Below are 7,020 nucleotides of genomic sequence, written 5' to 3' on the forward strand. Positions count from 1 at the left end.
TGACATTTTACATTCATGGATGATACACATTGGCAAGTTAAACCTGTGGTGTGCAATCTTTGGTGAAACTGAAATTACAAATGTTGCCCCCCTTCAAAAAGAACATGTGCTTCACTGACAAAAGCATATTTAAGTGTGTACTGGAAATCTGCTGTGAAGAATTGTGATGTCTGGGGAGACTTTTGAGATGGGATTCTTCAGATGACATGCCCTTCCCTGCTTCACTGTGGAACTCTTTGTTAAGTCCTGTATCCCTACAAGCTTTGTCACAGTAAGACCCTGCTCCAAACTGGAATCTCTAAGGAGAAGAGAAAAAAAAAAAAATTAAAAGAAAAACCCCCACACAGCTGATTCAGGTAAAAGTCACACATTAAGAGCTACACTGAAACAACTATCTGCCAATGGTTTGGAAGTCAATGCTTGTTTAAAATTTATTGATAATAATAATTTCAACTCTTCATTGCTATCATTTGAACCATTACTTTTTTCTGCTCCTGTAACATTGTATACTACGAGAACTAAATTAAGTGAACACTTGAGGTATCCTCTAACTTTGAATAGGTTTTATGATTCTGTGAGAATATACCAGCTATATTTCATTTCTCTTGAGGATTCCACTCTTGGGAAAATGGTTAAAATTTTTCCAACATAATTGGGCTTTCACTGGAAAATTAGGAGTTCATTTAAATAATTTATTTCACATAAAGTGTCTTTTTATGTAGAAATTTTCAACTTTGCATTGTAAAGGCAAGAACTTAAAATCCAAGAACTTAAATTTCCAACACAAACTAAAATAATTTAGTTTAACAATAGAACATCTTTGAAAAAAGCCTGTCCATTTTCAATTTTAAATGAACGAAAAACAAATTGTATATGGGCAAAATGCTATTTTCTAATAGTTCTAGAGCTGACCTCTCCACTGAAGTTAATGGACCAGATCATAAGGTATTTATTCAGTATTCTCTTGGGAATTTCTCCAGTTTTACACATGCAAATGCCAAATATCTGAATAGTGAGTGTATGAACCTCTGAACATTACTTTCTGGAAACAGTAGTTCTCAGCATTTATCAGTCTGTGCAACAAACTTCTTCACCCATGGCTGACTATCATCAAATGATGAATGCTCATGCAGTTTTTCTCAAGCTGTGGGATGGAATAATACTGCAAGGCACATTTTTTTTCTGTGAAATCGTCTTCTCACAGAACTATGCTAAAGCTGAGCCACTCATTCTGTATACAAGGGAACTGAGCAGGCGATATTTCTGCTTCTGCTGATCCAGCAAGAAAGGCAGGTAGAATGGCTCTCCTGGGTTAGAATCTGTCCAAAAGCAGCAGGGAATGTAAGGATAGGTCTCCTGTGCGTTGAGAAAGGAAGTTTCTGCTGGAGCTTGTAGGCTGCAGCCAAAGTTAATTAAGAGTCCAAAATCAACTTAAAAAATTAATGGCGTGATTTTTTTAAAGCTTAGCTCTGCAAAAAAAACCCCTTCTGATAGATCTGCAAGATTCTCTACAAACAAATATAGAAAAATGCAAGACAAGACTTTATAACTTCAATAAAGTTGTCACTGCCCAGCAGTTACCAAGATCATCTTAGGTACCTTTCACAAGGGATTAACATGCTCAGATAGCACCAACAACAGGGAGCTGCAGCACAGAAACCCATGGATGTGCATGCAAAGGCAACACAAAAGAAAATTCTGTGGAAATTCAGCCACTTTTCTCTGCAAGTTGCATGTTCTTAGACTGTCTTTTGAAATGCTCACATGCAAAAATGAAAACAACTGCCCAACTGCTGAAGTGCCTCTGCAGAAGGGTGCTCTGTACAAGAGATGAGAACTTTGGGATTGTTACCTATGGATTAATTACTGTCAAGAAACATCATAAAGCCAGTCACTGTCCTCATGCAGTAATAGGCTGGAATAGGCAGTAATATCAGTGGAACCATGGGCCTCAGTCATTTGCCACTCTGCTGTTCACTCCAGACTACAGCAGAGTCTCCAGCAAGGCATGGTGGGTGCCTGCTGGGAGGCACATGGGCTTGGAACCACCCCAAGCACATTACCATCCCCTCTTCTTCCCAATTTCCCTCCAAGGACAACCACGCAAAACAGTAACCAGCTCAGTTGCCCTAACAGAAAAAAAAAAAAAAAAAAAAAAAAGAAATGAAAAAAGGAAAAAGGAAAAACAGCCCAAACATTATAGCCTGACTGCTTCACTCAAAAAAAGAAAGACAGAAAGATCAAACTCTGTGGGTCTCATCAGTAGCTCCTTCTCAACCAGGTGACCCTACCATCTTTCTCAGTGTGTGACCACATGCTAGGGTTTGCCTGGTACAACGCTGTGTTGAAGCCTTTGTGCTCCTCAGGGCAATATTTGTGTAACAATAATGATGTTTTCTTGCAGGAAGCTCATTGTACAACACACATTGGGTTCAACATTTCCACTCCTCCCAGCATTCAACAGGGAGTATTTAAGATAATATCAGGAAGTTGCTAAAGAAAGTTTGAAATAAGTAGATGTTGTAATCTGGCAACCAGTTTCAGTATTTTTGTGCAGTGATAGATTTAATAATTTATAAATCAGTGGCATGAACAAAGCAAGAACCAAAACAGAACTACCCATTTCAAAAGTGTAAAGACAGTTAACCTTTAAACAGATGGATAATTCCAGACAGCACTGTAAAATTAATAGAGCCTAAACTGTAGGTCTCAAAGCTGCAGAATACATCTTGGGAGACCATGTTTTTGAGATCATCATAAATCAATTTTTTTCTTATCAGTCCCTTATGCATAAATCGACTACAAGGCCTGCTAGGTTATGAATATGTATGTCATGACATGACAACTGATCCAGTGCTCCAGTATCAAAAGTCCTGTGATCTTATTGCTTATACTGAACCAACAGCTTCTTCACATCATGCAGAAACAGTCACAGCAACAATATGAAGGCTGGACTGGGAAAAGGTAAGAAGAAGAGATTTTCTGCAGGGGAAATTTTAGTGAATGAAAGCTTGGAATCTCTTAAGGAATCCCATTTCTATCTTTGCATTATTTGCAATTCTTTTCCTCATTAAATCACGTCTTTTCAGAGACATTTTGCTTTCCCCAGCTAAAATCTTCAGCTTTGGTAAGGAACAGAAGGCAAACTGAGAACTACCAGGAACCTGATGGCTTTTTCTGTCTTTATGAACATACATGCCCCGTCCATACAAAAGAGCAAACCTGACCACACTTTGGGGTGGTGTCAACCCACATCCTACAAAAATACACTTATCAGGAACAAAAAATTACTAGAAAACACATTGTTTTGCTTTGCCTTAAAAAGCACAGTTGAAAATATATTTCATAAAAGGATACATTTATAAGTGCAGGATACAATCAAAACTGAGTGAGAATGAGGGCTGGGATGGAAGGGAAGCTCAAAGTGTGATGTTACATAGCTGCCAGGCTCAGATATGCCAGTTCCTGGGAGACACTTTCATTAGCAATAGGGAAGATGCTGGCAGTGGAATAAACATGAAACTTGATCTGATGATCTCTTGCCTTGATACCACATAGACCGCTGCTAATTATGAAGCTGCCTGACAAGCAAATAGTGCTCCATATTTATAACAACAGACAAAACCAGCCAATTTGTCATTCTAATGCCTGATATAACTTTGAATTTTCCATAAAAGCGGCAAGGAAATTAGGACCAGAGTTTACAGTTAAAGAAATGGAGGGGTACATATTTCTCTTGATTCCCAAAGGTCTTTGTATTTTTCCCTAATACCACAATGCTTCTTCATTCTGGCTTCTGCAGAAATTTCTTTTTACTCCTTCAGTCTCAGAGATATGGAAGTTCTCTCCCACAGTAACAGAAAGGCAGGGCAACACAGTGAAACCAGTGTAAAGAAACAATGAACTGGTATCTGGAAGTATGTCCTCACTTTCATTTGCTCCCATCCCGGGCAGGCAGTGACTTTGTGTGCATAAAGGCACATAAAAGGACGTGGAACCAGGAGATGTGTCCTCACTTGAATATAAAACAAATGAGTATCAGACAGCAAACGGGGAGTTTGGAGTCCTCCTTGCTTTCACAAAAACACAGGCAGCATGTATAGAGGCAGTGCAATACCAGAGGTGACTTGCTCACTTTACACACAAAAAACTTATTTGAACAGACACATGCTGAATAGAATATACAACATAAAGCTTCTAAGCTACATGTGACCCACTTTTGCAGATATCTACTGCCTCTGAGTACTCAATATCATATTAACATAAATGCCATTAAGTTTTGGCCCTGTATCATCTTTATTTTTTATAGATACATAATTATTGAGAAGAGGCTGTTAACTTTTTATAGACTTTAAATATAGTCTATCAGTTCTCTCTATCTCACTTTGTTTAAGGATTCACCCAGCAGAACAATTGTGTTGCTGCCATATTGCTCTACTTTACAAAAAATATGCTTCTGCTTCATGGAGTGAGGAGAGCTCCACTGCATCCTCTCAGGTGCACAGGCACCAGGTACACACAGCAATTAGCACTGACTCATCATAGACATGGGCACAGCCAGCCCTTTAATTTGAGAAAGCTTGGCGCCTACTTTTAATGTATGTTATAACCTCAGTAGTTCTGCAACACCATAAAAAGAATAAAGAGCAATGTCCCATGTCTAGAAACAGAAATTATTTCAATCGGAATTTATGCATTCAGTGTAATTAATTCCTATTTTTCAGGGTTTATTTTTTTAACCAAGAAACAGTCAGTCAGTTCCAGCAGAAGATTGTTTTAAAAGCTTTTTTTCCAGTTCTGAAAAAAGTTGAATTTGCTGTTCCATCTGATTATGGGATAGAGCAGAATTTTGCAGAGTGTTTAAGCACATTTTAATTCCATAATTTTTTTCTGGAGTGCCCAGAGGAGACACCCAGCACAATATTTCACATGTCCAAAAGATGAAACAAGGTCTCAACTACCATCTATTTGATTTTTTTTTTCATTTTCCCACAAATTAGGGAAGAATTACATTAGTATATATTGTGCACAGACAAGCTTACCTGAGATTTCCCTCTTGATATGGCCATAAAATCCTTCTTAGGGGAAAATGAACATTTTGGATGCTTAAGTATTTTAGATGCTACACCAAAAAAAAATTGTATTTTACTTGCCACCACCTCCCCGAAACTTATTTTTTCCTGCTGGGTTTAGTAGCTGAAATACCTCAGTGTTTTCACTGAGCATTACCATGTTTACAATGAAGAGAAAGCCCTACGGGAGTCTCATTTGATTTCATTGCACTGTTTATAAATTAACAAGAAATGGAGACTGTTCTGAATGGCAGAGAGAAAGAGAAGATACATACACACTGGGAATTCTGTAATGGCAAAAACAAACTGATCTCTGATGATAAATAAATCCCTGACCAGAGACAAAGATATAATGAGGGGTCATGGTGTGGTGTGGGCTACTGCAGGCAAGGACAGAGGTTAAACATTTTTGATGAAATCCCAACTCATTGATGGCACTTTCTGTTGCTGTCTGTGGAGGGGACTGGGAGCAGCAGTGAGCAGTGACTTGGAAGGACTGTGTCCTCCCTGGTTTTGTAGGGCTGTGCTGCAGCTGCTGAATTAATGTTGTGATGGTGATGGAGCAGAGCTGACCCCAGCGATCAGAAATGCCTCTGCTCAGCCAGGGCACTGCTGCTCGTGGAACACAGAGAGTGAAGAGCCACAGGGCATGAGAACTTGTCCAGATTTTCTAACACCTGAGCACCTGCTGAGGAGCTCCACTGGGCAGCACCCCCAGCACCAAAGCATTTCATTAACCTGTGCTTCCCACCCAACCATCCTCTAAATATATGTCTTTTCAAAGCAATGTTTGAGGAGATTGATGGCTATGTACAGTGTCCCCAAGTACCAAAGACTTCAATATTTTTGTTACTTAAGGCTTTGATAAAGTGGTCCAGTGCCCTCAGTTTGTGAGGGTTTTATGATTGAAAAAACTACCTCTAATTTTGTGGTATTTCCATTTATCCTAAAACAAAAATTAACTCCCTTCTTAAGCATATGAGCAACAGCTACAACTCCTCCTCCTCCTTATCAAAAGAGATAAAATAGATAAACCTGCTCTTCACTTAAGCCTGTGTTGAAGTAGTCTTCTGAACTGGGGTATGAATGGTGAAAAACCATAATTGTATGAGACTTAGCTGCAAGTCTTTCCACAGTGGTAAGGTTTGGACTATTACTTTCATTAATAGACACATATTTCAATTGACTTTAATCCTCCAGCATGTTGAAGAATTAGAAGTTTAATGTAAATGTTTGGTGTGAAACAGAATTGAGGAATTTGTGGTGAATTATTTATTCAACTAATTTAGCCTCTTTCTCTGTTAATGAATTCTTTGCTTTTTTTATAAGTGCATTTGTTATTCCAACTTGTTTGACAAAAGATTTGTGTGAATCTGTTTCAGCTGGTGGTTTGTGAACAACCTACTGACAAGGGCTCTCTTCCCCTCATAGCTGCTTGAGGTTACAGCTGATGAACTGGGCACCTGAGGCTCCTGGTGCTACTGCTGTCCCCAGACTGGTGACTAATGCTTTTCAAGGAGATATGTGAGAACTTGTGCACAGGGGAATGGGGCTGCATGGTAGGATGAAGATTTAGGGAGAGAAATGAAGCTGCCTTTACCTTGCTTTCTGGTCAGTCAATGCTTAGTCCCATCTTGCTTTCAGAACTGGTCAGAGTAGGCTACACCTTCATAAGTAAAGCAATTTTTCAAGCATGCTACCTCGGCCGCAATGTTGCTACATTCCAACAAATTAAAGGATATGAGCAGAGACACCCAGCTGCTCAAAAGCTACAAATATAAAGTAATTTAGAAGCCTTTGACAGAGGCAGAGAGGCAAGAATTTCTGATAAAGACACAGCTGCAAACAGCTTCGAGCCTTGCAATAACACAAGGAACGTGTATCAATTTCTGTCGCTGCAAACATCGACTGCTGAAACTTAATACCAACCTCGCCTTAGTGATGATGA

Source organism: Zonotrichia leucophrys, chromosome 2 (genome assembly GCF_028769735.1).
Source record: "Zonotrichia leucophrys gambelii isolate GWCS_2022_RI chromosome 2, RI_Zleu_2.0, whole genome shotgun sequence".
Taxonomy (NCBI): domain Eukaryota; kingdom Metazoa; phylum Chordata; class Aves; order Passeriformes; family Passerellidae; genus Zonotrichia; species Zonotrichia leucophrys.